The following is a 19,791-nucleotide window of genomic DNA, read 5'->3' as shown; positions in this document are numbered from 1 at the left end:
TGGGTCGGAGGGAAATATGTCTGATGATGCTGCCGGAAAAGGGGAGTCTAGATGCGGGGACAAATGGTCTTTCCTGGCCAATTCAAGTGTCCCACGGGTATCCGTTTCATCAGTTCAAATGGGAGTTTTCTATTTCTGACTCATTTTCTTCCGTGGCTGAACAGTTGCAAATTCTGTAGGAATCGTGTATTTGTCTGCACTTAACAGCTCAGCTCGTGTTTTTCGCTCTGAATTAAGAATGATGCACAACCAGTAGCCGCTTTTTTATGCATTCTGTGCCCCTCTGAGCAGTCAGAGACGCTAGAGAAAGACCAACCACAATCAAATCAAGCCCCTTATTAAATACTGTTCCATTGCGGGGGATTTTTAACGGGGTCTTTGGACCCCACTGAGTTCAAGTGAGGAGGTCTGTGTTTCCCTTACATTTTATGCCAAGTTTGCATTCTGTGCATATGTTTATTTCCCTAAGAAATAGTTTAAGATTTTTGAAAAGTGTACGCTGGTTTCAAGTGACAGAGACCCAACTCAAAGTAATGCAAGCTGGAAAAGGAAATGTAGAGACTCCAGTAACCAAAACTCAGCAGGGGCAGGTGTCCTTTCTGTCTCCCTAGTTTGAATCCCCTCCTGCCGCTTCGTGTCCCAACAGTCCTAGGACTGGAGAGAAAAGGGTTTCTCCGATTTCCAAAAAGAAAGATTCTGAGGAGAGATGCTGATTGGCCGGGTCTGAGAAAACAGCCGGGCTGTAGAGAGCTATGATTGGCCCACCTTTGAGGCGGCTGCCCACCCTCCAACTCATCACTGGCGTCAGGGAGGCGGAGCCTTGGAAACTCTCCTTTCAGGCAGGTGGCTCAGTGTGGGGAAGAGCAATCCCCCAAAGTGACACTGGGTGGGCAGGGGTCCTGGAGGAACAGTCCTGACCAGTGATGCTGGAAAGTTTCTCAGCTTAAGCGCAAGGCACTTTCTGACTCCTGTGGACACTGTTCTGGAGTTTTAATTAAGGTTTTTTGGTTTTTTTAAAAAAGATTTTATTTATTTGACAGAGAGGGACAGCGAGAGAGGGAACACAAGCAGGGGGAGTGGGAGAGGGAGAAGCAGGCTTCCCGCTGAGCAGGGAGCCCAATGCGGGGCTCGATCCCAGGACCCTGGGATCATGACCTGAGCCGAGGCAGACGCTTAACGACTGAGCCACCCAGTCTCCCCATAATTAAGGCTTTTTAAAACCAAATTCGGGGGTGCCTGGGTGGCTCAGTCGGTCAAACAACTGCCTTCGGCTCAGGTCGTGATCCCAGAGTCCTGGGATGGAGACCCACCTCCGGCACCCCGCTCAGGGGGGAGTCTGCTTCTCCCTCTCGCTCTGCTCCTCACCCCCCTACCCCAGCTCGTGTGTGCTCTCTTGCACTCTGCTCTCTCTCACTCAAATAAATAAATCTTAAAATATAAAAATATAAAAATAAAACCAAATTCATTTATAACAAATTCCTAACGTGCAGACTTTTTATACCAACCATTAAAATCCTCCCAAGAAGCTAGGCATCTTTATGTATTTGGGCTTAAATCAACCTTACTCCCTTCATGGGAGCCCAAAGAAGAAACTGATGTGGACCCAGCTCATTCTTGGGCTCATGTCTGTCTCCTGAAAAGAGATTCTACCTGGAGCCAAGACGTCTGTGTGTCAATCCTGAAGAAATCGCTTGCCTTCTTCAGGCCTGCCTCCCTTCAGAAACGAAGAGGGTGAGTTGTGATCCCTGAAGGCTCCTGGCTGCTCTGTTTTCCAAGCATGGCACATCTTTGACCAAGATTTCTTCTTCAAAGTCTATCAGAGTGAAAATACGGGGCAGTCATTTTCCAGGTGCACTCCATGAACTTTTGGGTTTCAGGAGGTGCTTCTCAGGTTCTGCAAATGATTGATTAATTTTCGTCTTGAAAGAGTGTACTTTAAGATGATCTTAAGATGAGAAAACTCACACCTGATTGTGTTATGCATGTGACAGCACATTGGTAATTTATGCGGACAGATGCCCTCTCCTCCTATCTTTGTTTAATTGAGGAGTATTCTGAGATTGCAAGGTGAGCTTTTAAAAACGGTCTCCCATCCCCATTACTTATGTGTATTGATCAGGATTTTTTGTGCTCTACTACCAACACAATGTGTGGAAATTAATCAGGTACTGAAATAAGACTATTTCTGTCTTCCATTACCCCCAAGTTTGAATGCTTGAGTTCATAATCGTGTTACCCCTCTCATTCTTGTTGATTAGCTTTTAAAAATAAGTTTACAAAAAAAAAAGTTTACATATTTCACCCTGTAACTTAGATTTATAATGATAAATTATACATTTTGTTTGTTTTAAACATTGGGGATTCTGTGTAAGATTTCTTTTGTAAGGAAGGTTCCACTTCTAGAAAAATTGTGAAAACCACTGATTTGGAATATGTGGAAATAGAGTAAACGTCTTTTCTTCTTTTCTCTCAAATTGATGTGCCCCCGCCCCACCCCCCAGCTGTTATCAGTAATGAGAGCAGGGCACTTGCTAATGACCACGCCCCCCCACCATGGCTTTGCCAATGCTTCTGGCTCCTTGAGCATAGGAGAGCATCTTTTAGGGCTAATATACTGTTTGCTTTTGCTGCACAACAAATCATTCCAAAATGTACTGACTTAAAACAAGAACCATTAAAAAAAAAAAAAAAGGAAAAACAAGAACAATTTATTAGTTCATGATTCTGCAAGTGAGCAGTTTGGGCTGGGCTCAGCTGAGTATTCTTCTGGCCTCTGCTGGGCTCACTGAGACATCTATGGTCCACTGCTGCATATGTTCTGCTGATCTGGGATGTGCCCTCTCCCCTGGGGTCCCTTATCTGGGACCTTGGCTGAGATGATGACCGTGGCTCTCCATGGCCTGTCATCCCCCAGTCAGCTAATCCGGGCTTCATCACATGGTGGTAGCAAGTTACCAAGAGAGAGACGTGAGCACAGCCCCTGGGGGTCCTGGCCAGAACCTGCTAAGTGTCACTTCTGCTACATTTCATTGGCCAAGATAGATCAAAGGCCATCTGGGGAGATTCAGGTCCCCTGGCCATTGGAGAGGAGGTGGTCTAATAACTTAGTAGTGTTCCACTGAGCAAAGGCTCAGAGGAGGTCCCTTTTGCTGGTGAATTGTCAGGCAGTGAGCCAGCGGCTATAAGTGGCAAGAGCCAGCCCCATATGTCAGTGAGAAAGAAGTCTAACATAACCCTTCAAAAATCACACTTCAAAAATCAAAAGAAGCCACTACGGACTGAGTCATGTTCCCGCAAAAGTCATACGTTCAAGTTCTAACCTGCAGTACACCTCAGAATGTGACTGGTTTTGGAGACTGGATAATTCAGATTAAGGTTAAATGAGGTCACAAGGGTGGGGTCTTAATCCACTATGACTGGTGTCCTTGAAAGAAGAGGGAGAGACACGAGGGATACCTATGCACGGAGAGACGGCCATGTGAGGACACAGAGAAGGCAGCCACCCTCAAGCCATGGAGACAGGCCTTGGGAGAAACCAAGTCTGCTGACACCTTGATCTTGGACTTCTAGCCTCCAGAACCATGAGAAATAAATTTCTGTTGTTTAAGCGGCACCAGTCTGCTGTATTTTGGTACAGCGGCCTGAGCAGACTAACACAGAGGTAACTGATGGGGAAGAGTCATGGCTGATCTGCTGGCTTGGGCCTGGCTCCCCCTCAGCTCCTGGGGCACAGGCAAAGTCATCTCTGAAATTGTCCCCTCCTCCCACTGTGGTTCTTCCAGCTTCATGAAGCCTCTGGGCCTCCCTGTTCAAGCCCTTGAAAACTCTCTCACTCCCAGACGAGACAGCCTCAATCCCCTCCTTAGGGCCAAGTGTTTGTTTAGCTCTTCCTTCAGACTCTTCCTACTCTACCTGGTTATGGACAGACTTGAAGCTCCCCCTTGTTCTGGAGATCATTTTTGAGGTCCGAAGCTGACACTGGGCTTTCTGTCTCCCTGCATCCCTCCCACGATGGTCCTAATCTTCCCCAGGGCCACAGACAGTCTGATTGAATGGGTCCAGGACGCAGCATCATCTCACCAAGTGTTTAAAACTTGTTTTGTAAATTTTTTTAAAAGATTTTATTTATTTATTTATTTATTTGTCAGAGAGCGATTGAGAGCACAAGCAGGGGGAACGGCAGGGAGAGGGAGAAGCAGTCTCCCAGCAGAGCAAGAAGCCCGATGTGGGGCTCGATCCCAGGACCCTGGGATCATGAACTGAGCCGAAGGCAGACACTTAACCGACTGAGCCACCCAGGCATCCCTTGTTCTGTAAATTTTTAAACGCTTCCTTTCCTATGAACCAACATAATAGAACAATGATGAAAATTTGTTTTCACTTCTCAGGTGTATTAAGAGCCTGTATTTTATAAGCAAATTTCCAAGGACCATTATCTGTTCATTTATCTCCAGGGCATTTGTGATAATAACTTAATATGATTAACGGCATGAATATGTAGAGTCCTTTCTACTTCCTGAAGCTCTTTTAAACGTCTGTAATTAGTTCACCGTAGAAAAGGACGGGTCTTTACAGCCAGTAAGAGGTTGACCCAAGTATTCCCATGGAAAGACATCCAGTCAATATGTGTTTGGATATAAAGCAGCATCTTTGGCTTCAGCCTTGGGCAGCCGACCCTGTGTAGGACCCCTGGGAAGAAAAGCGCTGTCTTCTGCTGAGACCCTCAGAGACCACACCTCTTGGAACACCCTCCGTTGAAATTCGCAAAAACTCCCTCCGTGAAATGGCATCAAAGCAACACGGGGAAAACTGTGGGTGCTGTGTTTATTATAATCACAATCATTGTGTCATTATAATGTCACAGCGAGAACCGGAGGTCGTCCAGGATAATTTGCTGCCAGAAAATGAAATAGACCATCGAGGATGGATTTTAATGCCCCACACTATGTCGCTCAGTGGCCTGGACCCCTCGGCAGAGAACGCTTGACCAGACGCGCGGCACGCCCAAGATGTCCCAGTTCTCAGAAGTCAGAAGACACACCCCTGAGCCATTGGATGTTAGCATTTCCTGAGCAAGTTCTGAGAAGGGAATCCGGTCACTGGCATGTTTCCTAGGGCTCCTGTAACAAATTTATTCTTTCACGATTCTGGAGGCTGACTCTGAAACCCAGGGGTCACGTGGCAGAGGGCACAGCACTCTGTCCAGAGGCTCTGGGGGAGAACCGGTTCTTCGCCTCTTCCAACTCATCGTGGCTGCCAGCATCCTCTGACCTGGGGCCGCATCACTCCCAGCCCTGCCTCCATGGTCCCATCACCTCGTCTTCTTCTGTCTCTGTGCGTATGGGTCTTCTCCGCCACCTATGTCCCTCTCCTGTGAGGACACGTGTCATTGGATCTGGGGCGCACATGGAGAATCCAAGACCATCTCATCTCAAAATTCCTTAACTTTGTTACATCTGCATAGACTCTATTTCCAACCAAGGTCACATTCACAGGTCCCAAGGATTAGGTCATGGACATTAGGTCTTTTTCAAGACCACCCTGCAGCCCCTTGCAGTCACGTTCCATTATGAATACACAGGCTGTCAGTGACCATTGTTTTATTGTAAAAAAAATTTTAAAGATAACATATTACCTAGTAGATAATCTTTTAGATATATCATAAAGATAATTATGATATGTCTCATTGTAAAAAAATGTAAAATAGTGAGAAAAACAAGTCAAAGGGAAAATAAGAACCACGGGCCCTAGAATGAAGAACTTCTCATACACCTCTGTGAAAACGCACCCACCCCAGAGTTAGCTGTGCTCAGGAGAACCACCAGTCATGTCTATAGGGCGAGAGCTAGCCCATGGCCCAGGAAGGGCACAGGGATTCCTGGAAATTTCCTGTTCTCCTCCTCCTTCACATTCTGCACCTCAGAGGACACGATATGGTATAAGGACCAGGGTCCTCCACCTTGGAAGACTTCCTCAGCATAAGCGGCACTGTGGCCCACAGCAAGTCCATACAATTATGTCCCCGCGGGCCCCACGTGGCCCAGTCCTGGCAGGTAGGCCTACTGGTCTGTCTTTTCTAAGGAGAAAATTGACAGCATTGAGGTTCCAGAGGAACGGGTAGCAGGCACGTCCTTTGGGCAGGTCTCCACCAATCTCACTTTTTTAGCAGAGCTTCTTCTTTTTTTTAATATTTTATTTATTTATTTGAGAGAGTGAGCAAGAGAGAGCACGAGCGGGGGGGAGGGACAGAGGGAGAGGGAGAAGCAGGCTGCCTGCTGAGCAGGGAGCTTAATGCTGGGACCCTGAGATCATGACCTGAATCAAAGGCAGATGCTTCACCGACTGAGCCAGCCACGCGCCCCATAGCAGATCGATGTTGAGTGGCATTGTATTTAGGATAAAATGCCTGGAAGCACCTGGAGGGCCGCTTCTCAAGGTTATCATTCAGCACAGAGAAGGAGACTTGGCAGTTGGCTAAACTTGGAAGTAGGAACAGAAGGCTCTATGTGAAGGTCGTGGTCCAACGGGATGGGCGAGTGAATTCAAAGCCACCGACCTCCGTCCAGCGAGGAGCCAAAGGTCCAAGGGCAGTCTGGATCCGCCTCACACAATACTTTTGGATCCGCAATGACAGATGGGCCAAAGGGTAATCAATACTGCCAAGCCATATGCCATAGCATGTGACTGCAAAATTTGGGGCTGGAAAAATATTAAAAGAGGTTATAATCAAATGCCTACCTTTGATATTAAGAAACCATCAACAAAGCAACCATTGAATGCCTAATTTGAGCAGCAGAATTTAGTAGTGGCCCCTGCGGGTTAAACTCAGTGCAAAATGTAACTGAATGAGGTGGCTTTCTGTTCTGTTATGAGCTGTGAATCCATTAAAAGGTCTGAGGAGGTCAGCCAGCAATGATGAGCTTGGATTTATGACAATCAAGCTGCAGCCCTTCTTTCTGGCAATAACGGAGCTAGTGATCTGTTAAGGTTACTTTATAATCTGTGATAGGAAAACTATTTTATCTGCATACATGAAAGTGCTTCTTCCTGACTTCCTGGCGGGGGTGCTGCGCCCAACTCATCCAAAAACATCAGTTACTCATTAAGTATAAAAAAAAAACAAAAAACAAGCAGATGGGCCAGAATCGTTGGGCCCCAGATAACCAGCTGGCTCCTTCTTGCCCTTCGGGTCTCCTTTCAAATCTGCCCCCCCACAGGGAGCTTTCCTGTCCCAGCGACCTAAAGGGGTCTCCTTTCAAATCTGCCCCCCCACAGGGAGCTTTCCTGTCCCAGCGACCTAAAGGGGTCCCAGGGCCTCATGTGCCAGCTCCTGCCTTATTTTCATCAGGACTCTTAACAGGACTTAACACCTTCTTGTTTATTGATATGCTCAGCATATAACCTCATAACCTCACTAGATCACAAGCTTTTTAAGGATTGTACTGAATTGAACGGATATATTCGCATCCTGATCCCCTGAATCTGTCACTGTTATCTTATTTGGAAAAGGAAAAAGTCTTTGTAGATGTAATTAAGACTCTTGAGATGAGGAGACCATCCTGGGTAATCTGGGTGGGTCTTAAATCCTAAAACAAGTGTCCTTATAAGGAAAAACAGAGGGAGATTAGACACAGAAGAGGAGACAGTGTGAGCAAGAAAGCAGAGAGCAGGGTGATGGGGCCACCAGGCAGGGAATGCCAACAGCCCCCGGAAGCTGGGAAGAAGCAGAGAACGGACTCTCCCCCGCATGCGGCCCCCTCCCCGCCCCCCCAAAGGAGCACAGCCTTGCTGATACCTCGATGTCAAACTCCTGGACTCCAGAACTGTGAGAGCACTAAATTTCTGGAAAGCCACCAAACGTGTGGTCACTGTTACGGCAGCCCCAGGAGCCTAATGGAAGGATGGAGGCTTGCTTGCCTCTTTGACAATGTAAGCAGGTATCTAAAAGGCTGGCTTGTACATAGTAGGTGCTTAATAAATGTTTGGTGCATGAATGAGAAAAAGAGCACTTCAGAGGCTCTGTGGGCAGGCCGTTCTGGGTTTAAATCTCGGCTCTGCCACGAGCCGCCGAGAGGCCCGAGGCTCATCTTCTGGAGACCTGGTGTGCTGGTCGGCAATATGGGCAGGAATACCCACCCCGAGGGGTGTCAGGAGGGCAGAGTGAGGTCACATATGTAACACCCTGAGTGGGGTGCCTGGGCCATACAGCACTGAGTCACCAATAGGGAAGAACCACTCGTGGGTTGTTCTTTCATGTTCCTTATGGGTGACTTGCCCCCCGGTCCGTCTCCAGCCTTATCCATTTACGTGGGATTCGTGGTTGATGACAAAACAGCAGCTTTGGTCAGCTCCCACTCCCTGCCAGGAAACCAGGGCCTCCAGGCCGGCCAGCACCTTGGCTTGCCTTAGCCATATCTGGGGCTCCAGAGACAGAAAATACGTGTACTGATGTCCCCACGGTCACCCGCATGTCAGATACCTAGTGCTTGCGGACGGACAAAACACGGAACTGGGTCAATGTGCAATTAGCCTACCTCGTTCAGAAATCACATCACTTCCCACCCCACGCGCACGCACGCTTCTGAGTAAAAACCGGTCGGCTAATGTTTGCTCAATGACATGACTTGAAATGACAAGAATCCTGCAGATTCCAGGAATGACTTTTTTTTCTTCTCTCCTCTTCTTTTCACAAAGCATTTCTTAAGCCACTTAAACAGGCTGCTCTCTGCTCATTGCAGACCCTTCCCTTGCCAATAGATGACACCCGAAGAGCACTTACTCCTCGGGGCCCCACGCTGCCTCCTTCACAAACTATCTCACTTAATCCTCACAACAACCCCGTAAGAGAGGTACTATTATTGCACCCATCTTTGGTGGAGGAGAAAGGCTCAGGCAGGTGAGGTTACAAGAGGAAACTGGATTTCCAAGGCAGAAATTCAACGTTGACTTTAACTTTGCCTCCTATCTGAGATCGGGTCCCGGCAGCACAGCTGAAATGAGATTCGAGTGCAGAAGGCCTGGGGGCTGTGCTCTCAGAGTGACCCCTTGCATCACGGCCCCGAGGTGGGCGAGGCGGAAATGCTCCCAGCCCTCTGCTACGGACACACAGATCGTGTGGTCTTCCCCGAGGGCAAGTTGGCAGTAAGCGCCCAAAGCTGTAAAAATAGCTCAGCTCGTCAATCGTGATGCACCGTAGAGCTGTTTGTTTTATTTTTACACCACAAAAATGTTGCTTTTATAATCAGGGGGAAAATCAGTGATGGTAGAATCTCTCCCCCATATTCTGATTGCAGGCTTGGGTTTAATCGCAGCACCTCCACTCCCTAGCGGTAAGACCTTGGACAAGTCACCTTCGCTGCCTGAAACCGGTCCCCGTGTCTTTAAGGAAGTACTAATAACAATACTGACTTCATATGGAATTTCCGTGAGGATTCCATAGGTTAAAATTGCAAAGCACTAAAAAACAGTGCCGGGCACAGGGTAGGTGCTGTGTAAAGGTTAGCTACTTTCCTTATTATTATTCAGAGCTAGAGACCCATTTGGGGTCACTGGTTCCTCCTGAGTCTGATTTTTGCTCGTTAGAACAAAGGTCCACATGGTTCCCGCACCTGGGACGGTCCCCGATCTGCCCCTTCTGATTCAGGTCTCCTCTGCTTCGTGTCCCCTCCAGCTCAGAAGCCCCCGTCACGCTGGGTAGGTCTTACTCAACCGCTGAGCCGGAGCAGTGACCCCGGGAGGTCAGGATGGGGTTGGGGACCCAGTTAGTCCCGAGTGAAAACAAGTGGTGTGTTGCAACATAGCGTGAAACCAGCTCGGAGAGGAGGAAGTGATCGTGTTTCAACCAGATAGAAATGAGTTTGTGTCGAGAAATCAGCCTGTTCGGCAAAATCTCACTAAATTTTTAATACCGCGCCATTGCTTTCCCAACAGCGAACAGATAGCACGTCTGGTGTTCTCACCGCCCCCTCCCTGATCTTTAGGGAGGCCCCGCCAACAGTCTAAATAAATCCTTGACAAAGCCTCACCTTCTCTGCTGCCTCTGGAAGAGCCGAAAGGTCCGGCTCAGACACCCAAGCTGTTCCTTCCTCCTTTCCATTTACCACTTTGTTACTGCCCCTTTGTGGACCTTAATTTCTCCCTCCAGAGACTGGAGGGAGGGGTGACCCATTCGCAGGGCTTGGGGGAACTAGAATAAGATAATACATGCAAAGAACCCCCAAAATACATGTGTGATAAGCTCTACACAAATGCAAGTTAGTAACATTAAATAAAAAGACGCATCCTATGTGGATTAAACACCACCAGACTGTGGCAGAGGCACCAAAATCCACGTGTTCCCCTTGTGTCCCAGCCCCCTGGCAGCCTGGGGAGGGGGGGGGAACATCTGACCAGTCCTAGCCAGTGGTAGGAGAGTGGACGTGACCTACATCACTTCCTGGCCAGTAGTTAACTCTCCAGGGCCTCTCCCGACCCTGATGACCTCGGAAGGCCACACGCTGGGATCTTGGTGTCTCCCTAACGCCGGGTCCCTGAATCACGCTGTGACCTTCACTAAACAAGTAGCATGAGTGAGAAAGAAGCCTGTGTTTTGGGAAGCCACTGAGATCTCAGGATTGCATTGTTACTCTAGCAGAACCTGCTTTTACTCCACCAACGCAAGTGGGAAAGGAATGTGACATGGATTTCTTTTTCTGAGAAATCCAAATCAAATGAAACTCTAAGCCCCCTTTCCTGTTAGGTCGGCTGGACATTTAATCTAAGTCATCATGGGAGCCCTTTTTCCCAAAGGCTCTCAGGGTTGGGGGAACGTGCTTAAGGTCGCAGGTGGTGGAACAGGTAAGGAGGACCCGCTAGTCCATGTTCATCACCTGGGCTTGTGCAGGTGCCCCGCGCGGGGGGGGGGGGGGGGGAGGCCGGGAGGCTCTGTTTCATCTGTGCCAAGCTCAAGCACAAGCATAGGATTATTTGCTGAGGTGGGTTCCTGGTACCTGAAACGCACCTTCCTAAGGCACAACACACAGTCACTTTCCACCACCCTGGGTCACCCCCAGGAAACAGACCAGACTCACAACCCCAAGCCAACTTTCCTTTCCTAAGCAGCTTACGGACTCTGCCTACTTCCCTCAAAAGTTTGTGCTTCAGTAGGCACGTCCTACAGTCTGTCAAACTCCCCTGTTCAGCGTATCCCTTCACTGAGTTTAGGCTTTCCAAAAAATCAAAAATCAAAAAAGCCAGAGAAGGAGTGGGGTAGCCTGTCTAAATGTCTCCTTCTTCCTCAATCATAAACACCCCTTCTGAGACAAGGAAACTCAAAAGCCCACCTACCTGCTCAGAACAGGGGTGGGGAAAATTCCACAAGAACAAAAAACACATTAATATCTCAATAAATTATCCTACCACATGGGTCATTGCTCCGTGCCGAGGAGGAAAATAAGCCAAGATCTGCAATCACTCTCTCAGTTTGTAAATCAGATGGAAAAAAGAATGCCATGCAAATTAGCCCTAGCTCACAGGCCAAGGACTTGAAAGAATTTCATCTGTGGCTGAGCCACAAGGAAACTGGCCTGCAAACCGTGAAAATATGTGCCCCCAGCCTAAACCCCGATTGCAACCCCTTGCAGTTAGATCTTCCCACATTCAGACCTTTCTATCCTTCAAATGCTTGCGCCTGTGTGATAGGAAATAAGGCAGAGCTCAAACGTTTTTGAAAATAAGTATGTTCTGATCGACCTTTGATTATCAGAGGACCCCGGGTGTGGATTTTTAAGGTTCCTCCTTTTTCTGGGTCCCCTCCGAAGACTGCATTTAGACCACATTTCTGTCTTCTGCAGTCAGGAAAACAGTCCAAGAAAGAGAAGACCCACGTCCGCCCAACGTCAGTATCATTTGCTAACAGCGTGTGTGTGTGTGTGTGTGTGTGTGTGTGTGTGTGTGAGAGAGAGAGAGAGAGAGAGACGTGTATGAATGCATAGTATGTGCGTGTGTGTGAGGCATCTATCTGTTTATCTGGGGACGGCACAATCGGAGGATGAAAAGAACCAAAATTATGACATTTCAACAGATCCATACTGTATCCCTTGCAGGTAACAGGTGTGTTAGTATTTTAGACACGTGCTTGTGAGGCTGGGAGAAGTCTGACAGCTCAGTAAATGCTGACTCACATTTGGGGTTTTCTTTTTTTTAAACCATTAAGTAACATTTTTAACTTTTGCTGCGCAGAAGATATAGGAGGAGTGTGGGAGGCCCTGAGGAAGACTTGTGTGCTGTCTATGGAAAATACTAAATTGCACAGAGTCCAGAACCCATCGCAGCAATTTTCAGGTCATCATCAGAGGATTAAGTGCTTTATTTGCTCGTGATTCTGTGGTTCCAGCCCAGGGTCGCTCCACATCATCACTACTGACGTTTTGGGCCGATTTTCTGTTGTGCTCGGCTCTCCTATGTACCGTAAGGTGTTTTAGCAGCGTCCCTGAGCGCTCCCCTCCCCCTGCCAACTCGATTGCAAAAAGGTCTCTAAGTATGGCCACCCCTGAGGGGTGAAATGGCCTCTCATTGAGAAGACCTGGTCTTCGCCAGAGGCAACAGTCCTATGGAAAAAATGGGCGACAGCTATGGGGCCCCTGCTCTATGAATCATCACATCATGGTTGGGTGGAGGGGTTCCTTGGTCCAGTATTAATCTTTAATGTTTCCCAAATGTGTCATGTGCGCCATGGAGTCCAGGGGGTGCCGACACGTGCTGTGAACAGGAAGGGATCTTGGGACAGGAGGGCTGGCTGCAGGACTTCGCAGAGCCTTTACTGTCTTCCCACCACTGTGACTCGCCCGGAGAGGTTTCAGCGTGCCACTCTTTCCAAATTTATTTGTGTGCAACCAGTGATGTTTGTGAGTCATGCTGGGGCTTAGCTCTACACCCAGGCCTAGAATCTGGGAAACGTAGCCCAGATGGAAGGTATCTGCAGGTTCCCTGACTTGAGTCTGGGGATCCCAGAGACCAAGGATTGCTCTTGCCTTCCTCTCTAGAGTGTCCAGTCTACTCACATCTTCGGCGATCGGTCTTCAGGTTGTTATGAAGATAGAGAAGTGGGTTTCCCACTGAGGTCACTGTCTCAGCTCCTGGAATGTCCCTCCTCATTGCCACGGATGTCTAGCCATCCAAAATCAACAAGGTCTGCCCAAAATGGATAAGTCTAGCCACTTTGATAAGATCTTTATTTTTTTCACACTTTGGAGCATGAGGACCAAGGATTTCTTATTTTATCTCAGATTCCCACATCAGTTAAGCAAGTCCTTTCATGCCTAAGTTCCCAACTGCATGTAGCTAATGTCTTCTGTGGTACCCGCCACCGAGTGTGAAGGATGTGTGCAGTGATGCCCTCCCTACCTGGATGGGCCTCCTGGATGCATCTGTGGGCCTATACGTCCCTCTCCCCGGGGAGGAGCCTGCGGAGTGATCAGCGAGCCTCGCTCAGAGCCCTGCTACGAGGAGCCAGAGGGTGGTAAATGGCCCGGGAGGCGACAGGCATCCAGAGTGGTGACAAGGAGATGCCCTCAGAAGGCAGTCGGTGAGATGTGTGTCCCTGCTCTACAGCTGCCCCTCACCAGCCCGGTGACCCTGAGGCAGCTCCACACAGGTCCCTAACTCAGGTCGGACTCCTCTCCCATGAAATGGGGGCTAACATGGACCTGCCTCGTTGGGTAATTGGGTAGTTGTGACAAGGAATGAGCCAGGGCTTGTGAAGTGGCGGGCACAGAGCGAGACCTCCCTCCTGTTGACCGTTGACCACCATATGCGAGAGCACCGGGGGGCGGGGGGGTGGCGAAGGGCGCTGGCCAACAGGTGTGAGGGGCTGGCTCTCGGGAGCCACAGGGCAAGGTCACAGCAGCCCAGATTTGGATCTGGCTGGGCGCCCCCTTGTTGCCTGTCGCTGGGCTCCCGTGTCTTTGTGGGAACTTATTTCATTGTCTGGCCAGAGCTGGTTAAAGAGTCTAGTACGCAGCCAGCTTTCAGAATTCGGGATGGAATGGACAAGCGGTACCTTTCTCCAGCCGATCAGCAGTCACCTCCCCCAGTGTGAGCTCCTGGGCACGGGAACGGTGCTTCCTGAGGGGACGCCCCCGGACTTGCTCTCAGGAACCGCGGTGCCGAGAACCCCTCCAGGCCCGGTGGGTTCCGTTGGTGGCTCATCGGCTGTGCCTGCCCGGGGCTGCTGGTATTAGTGCTGCGAAAAAAAACAACCACAACCTGGGTGGTTTAAAACATCAGAAACTTATTTTCTGACTTTTCTGGAGGCCAGAAGTCCAAAGTCAAGGTGTGGGCAAGGTCATGTTCTCGCCTAAGGCTCTAGGGGAGAACTCATTTCTTTTTTCTTTTTTTTTTTAAAGATTTTATTTATTTGACAGAGAGAGACACAGCGAGAGAGGGAACACAAGCAGGGGGAGTGGGAGAGGGAGAAGCAGACTTCCCGCTGAGCAGGGAGCCCGACGTGGGGCTCGATCCCAGGACCCTGGGATCATGACCTGAGCTGAAGGCAGATGCTTAACGACTGAGCCACCCAGGCACCCCCCATTTCTTGCCACTTCCAGCTTCTGGTGACTCCAGGTACCTTCACTCTGGGTTCTGCCCCTGTGGTCACATTGCTTCCCCCTCCTCTCTCTGTCTCCTCTACCGTGTGTCCCTCTTACGATTCTTGTGATGATATGCTGGCAATCCAGGATCATCACCGCCTCTCTGGATCCCCAACTTAATCACTCCTGCAAGTCCCTTTGGTCATATAGGGAAATGCTCACAGTTTCCAGAATTAGGATGTGGGTATCTCTGGGGGGAGCCATTGGTTAGCCTACCGCAGGAGCCATCCTAGGGAAGGTAGACCAGAGCTCTTGCTTTCACCCTCGTGAGCAGAACTCAGGTAACTGGGAAATAAAGCAGCTCTTGTGCAAAATTCTTCACAGTCCTCCTTCCCCCACCAGCATGAGGCATACAGAGCCCTATGAAAATGGAGTCCCAGAAATCATAGTAATAATAACTCACATAGATAACAATGAATTTATTTAATCTTCACCCAAATCACATAAGCTGGGTACATTTACCATCCCTACTTTTCAGATGGAGTGAGGCACAGAGAGGTCAGGTAACTTGCCACAGGTCACACAGCCGTGAGTGGCAGAGCCAGGACTCAGGACTCGGGACCTGCCTCTCCACCCTCTCTCCCTCTGGATTTGCAAACTCATCATTAACTTACAGACACAGCAGCCTCACCACCTGTCACCTACCCCTAAAAATCAAGCTTTGATCCACGAGCTAATGAAAGCAGATATTCCTTCCGAGCTGAAGGACAGACTCTGGGGGTGAGTGCATTTCTGTCTTGGGAAGTGAAACGAGGAAATGAGGAGCAGTTGGGGAGGTCACTTTGGGGTCTGCGGCTCCGGGTCACCACTATTACATCACAGCTCCTGGGGGCTTCCCTTGGCCTCCAGGGCACAGAGATGAACGGATGAGGGGGCAGATGAGTAGAGAGGGACAAAATGGGAAATAGGCTCGTTGAACCCATGCGACCTAGCGGCAGGGAGACATCAGTCAGCAGCCCGTGACCTGTGTATATGATGAGCCACAGGGTTTTGATGGTGAGTCAAGCAGTCTGCTGAAGGCTGGTCATTCTACATAATTCTACAGTGAGCTCATGCCGCCAGCAGGAGCTCAAGGCCTGGGTCTCAGAAATCAAGTCCATTCTAATGGTGAACAGAAAAAGCCATTTCCTTTTTTTTTTTTTTTTTTTTAAGATTTTATTTATTTGCGAGAGAGAGAATGAGAGACAGAGAGCATGAGAGGGAGGAGGGTCAGAGGGAGAAGCAGACTCCCTGCTGAGCAGGGAGCCCGATGTGGGACTCGATCCCGGGACCCCAGGATCATGACCTGAGCCGAAGGCAGTCGCTTAACCAACTGAGCCACCCAGGCGCCCAGAAAAAGCCATTTCCAAAAGCCCACGCCCTTCTTGGCCTCAATCACTTCTGCTCGATGCTATTGTTGTGATGTTCTCACACTCAGCTACTGGCCAAGGGAATCGAGAAGATCCAGTAGATAAAGCCCCTAAAGACTGCCCTAAGATAATGTGCTTGAAAGTGACATGCTAGGTGCTAAGTAAATATTTCTGGGTTGTGAATTGCATACTTGCCTGTCCGAGGCAGATTTACCATGATGACGATAAAGTGTCAGCCAGGGTCCCCGACTTCCCCGGTGGGTGCTGGGATCCGTAGGGTGTGGAGGAAAGCTAGCTAGGGAGGGAGCCAGGTCGCAGTCAAGACGTATTTCTAGGTAAACATGGAATCTCAGAAGAAAGGGATCTAAATCCTCAAGGCACTCTTAATTTGTTGATATCTCTTATTTTAAATAAATAGCCACTCTCGTGCCTAATTTTGTATTCATAATTTTGTACTCTCTTTCTTAAAAAATGGTCCTCCAAATGTGTGTCAGGCCCCACTAAACCTGGATCCTTCTTGGTCTCAGGAGATATAGAAAAATCCAAAGAAGCATTTTCCAAACTCATTACCACCACAATAAACAACTCTGAATAAATGTTCTTTCTAAGACCAATGTCAAGGATAAGAATACCGAAACAGACATATGGATCAAGCAGGTGCACAGATTTAAATGGAAAGCCAAGTCCCATAAGGCTCACTATAATGCTTTTTAAATTTTCTTCCTCACAGAGTGCTTTTGGAAATTTATAAAACGAGGAAAACCAACCTTGTAAGTTCCGTTCTAACAGAGAGCAAAATCTAGAGCAGTTCCCGTGTTCAAGCGATCCCCCTACCAAGTTTTGATACCAGTGTTTTGGGGCCTGATGGCATCTTTGCAGCAGGAAACTTGTTCAGACATCTTGGAATCATTATTTATAGAGCACTTACTGTGTGCACAGCACTTTGCCAAATACTGAGGCGGAAGCAAAAGCAATCCAAGGCAGATCCTTCCCCTTGAGAAATGTAGAGCTTCTTAGTTGGGAAGATAATAACGTGACTCTGAAATATTTCACTCTCGCTCTTTCTCTCTGCTGATGCTGTGGCATAAGGACCACCACGCTGAGTTTCCAACAGAGAGGATTTTGCCTGGGTCCCTGACAACCCCATTCCCACCTCCCTCCCTCTGTTTGGGATCCTGGGTGCAGATGGCCAGGGCTCCGCGAACTTCCAAAGATCATCCGTCCTGGCTCAGGTGATGGAACAGGAGAGGGAGCCCCGTCATGCCTCTGCACCTGGCACAGCACCTTCTAGAATTGCTCAGGAATGAACAGCTCCAGGAAATGAACAGGGATTCAAGTAGTTAGAAAATAATTAATGGATTATCACCAAATTCCTCTGCAGGGGACCTCAGTGTGAGCTTTCACAGCAGAAAAGAGAGTGTCATTTCTCATTACAGCTTCATAACCACCAAATTTAGCAAAATATAAATTCTGTGGTGCACAACTGAAATCGCTATGCTTGAGAGGGCTTGGCATCATTGCACCGCTTTTGGAAGGGAATTTGTGTCCAGATGCCAAAAGGAGACTTGTTATTTCAGCAGAAAGGACAGAGGTTATTTCCCAAGATCAGCTCAGTCTGTCCTGATGCAGGAGAAGCAGGAAATTTAAAAGATGACACAGTTATTAAGAAGGAAGGATGGCAGGTAGAATGTCTGGGGATTTTAATATTATAGCAAACATGTGATATCCAAAAAGCATGCAGATCAGCTTCTCTTGAGTAAGCGTGTGATTTCTATTAACAGTCTTTCCAGAAAAATACAGTAGGTAGTGCTTACAGAGCTGTGCATCCGCTATGTGTGAGCTAAGGAGCACTTTCACACACTCCACAAAGATTTCTTAAGCACCTCTTATGCGCCAAATGCTGAGGATCCAGTGTCAAGAAGAAAACAGAAAAAGACTCTACCTTCGTAGTGCTTGGGGCTGACAAACACAAGCAAGTGTGAAATTGTAAGAGTGACATGAACGAAGGAGGAGACATAATACAATGGAACACAGAGGTAGGGACGTGGGACCCGTCTAGGGTCAATGCAGACCTTCAAGGAAGGAAGCTGGCGGCCAGATGAGAAGGATTTAGGCAAAGAGGGAATGAACCAGTGCCCCGGACAGAGCGGATAGCATGTTCCAAGTCCCTGCGTTGGGACGGATCAATACCCTCGTGATTGGAGTAGAGAAGCATGGCTTTAGACCAATGTCATCCGATCAGACTTTCCATGATGTTGAAAACGTTCTATGATCTGCACCGTCCGCAAGAGTAGCCGCTAGTCATGTGTGGCTACTGAGCAGTTGAAATGTGACCAAGGAACCAAATGTTTAATTTTAGTTCATTTTAGTTAGTTTAAATTTAAATAGCCTCATGTGGCTCGTAGCTATCACGTTGGCCAACACAGGCTTGTAGCAACAGTAAAGAAGCTCATCGAACAGCAACGGGGAGACGCGGAAAGCTTCTGGGCAGGAGGCTGACAGGATGAGTTTGCATTTTGAAAAAACAATCATTTTGATTTCAAGAGCTATTGACTTTTTTTTCTTTTTAATTATAAAGAATTCAGGATTATTTATTAACTACAACAATGAAAAACTAAGCCATGGGGTGCCTGGGGAGCTCAGTCGGTTAAGTGTCTGACTCTTGATTTCAGCTCAGGTCATGATCTCAGGGTTGTGAGATCGAGCCCCGCATTGGGCATGGAGTCTGCTGGGGATTCTCTCTCTCTCCCTCTGCCCCTCCCCTGCTCTCTTGTTCTCTCTCAATAAATAACTAAAATCCATTTTGCCCCTAATCTATATGACTTAGTCGATGGAGTGGACATTTCGGGGAGGGAGAGGGAAATTTCTAGAATGGCTGCTAGGATTCTGGCTCATCCAGGAAGACAGCGGTGTAATCCACACGGCTGGTTCCCTTCCAGCTTTGCACCCATCCTCCAGCTTCTGCACGCTTTGCTACCAGCCTCACCCTTAGGAGGGGCCAGGAGTCCCTGGGAGTTTTACCTTTTACATTAGGTTAAAAAAAAAAAAAAAAAATACCTCCCAAAAGATATCCACACCAAATCCCTGTAATCTTTGAATGCTACCTTATTTGGAAAAAAAGGTCTTTGCAAAGATGTGATTAAGGATTCTGAGATGAGGAGATAATCCTGGATTATCTGGATGAGCCCAACGTGCTGTCACAAGTGTCCCTAGAGGAAAGAAGAGGAGGAGGCCATGTGACCACAGAGATTGGAGTGATGTAGCCACAGGCCAAGGAACACCTGGAAGAAACAGGAAGCCCTCATCCCTTGAGCCTTCAGAGGGAATGCAATCCTGCCAATATATTTTTTAAAGATTTACTTTAGAGAGAAAGAGAGAGAGAGAGACCGGGGTAAGAGCACAAAAGTCTGGCTCCCTCGCCTCACTGTAGGACAAACTTCTAGATGTAACAAGCTGCAGAGCCCACCCACCCCACCCTCCTCAAAGGATCAGACTGATTGAGGGGCCTTCACCTAAAATCACACCTTTGTCTGGGTTCTCCCTCCCCCCATCCTGCTTCCCACACACCTTCTCCAGCTTCTCCAGGGAGCACCTTCTTAGCACATTGTCTGCTCCTAAACCCAAAGCCCAGGGTCAGCTTCAGGGAGACGCTGACCCAAGACAGGTGGCCTTCAGTGGGCAGAAACCACAGCTGAGGCCCCGGGTTGGAGGGAAGAGCCTGAGTTTGATTTGAACTTGTTGACTGCAGATGCTTTTAAAAACAAGGCTTGGCAAACGACACCCTGCAGACCGGATCTGGCCCGTGGCCGCCTGTT

General features: G+C 48.5%; 1 protein-coding gene and 1 long non-coding RNA gene across 4 annotated transcripts in view; both read left to right on the top strand.

Moving 5' to 3' along the window:
- Nucleotides 1-19,791, top strand: part of FAM20A (FAM20A golgi associated secretory pathway pseudokinase) — a 47,345-nt gene that overhangs the window by 8,010 nt on the left and 19,544 nt on the right. The gene's annotated exons all lie outside the window — the stretch shown is intronic.
- On the top strand, nt 13,354-16,410 carry LOC144380882 (uncharacterized). The gene is made up of 2 exons (XR_013445171.1): nt 13,354-15,734; nt 15,953-16,410. It is a non-coding gene; the product is annotated as an uncharacterized LOC144380882 (long non-coding RNA).

Source organism: Halichoerus grypus, chromosome 2 (genome assembly GCF_964656455.1).
Source record: "Halichoerus grypus chromosome 2, mHalGry1.hap1.1, whole genome shotgun sequence".
Lineage (NCBI taxonomy): Eukaryota > Metazoa > Chordata > Mammalia > Carnivora > Phocidae > Halichoerus > Halichoerus grypus.
The sequence above is the reverse complement of the archived record's forward strand: the minus strand, read 5'-3'. Positions and strand labels throughout refer to the sequence as shown.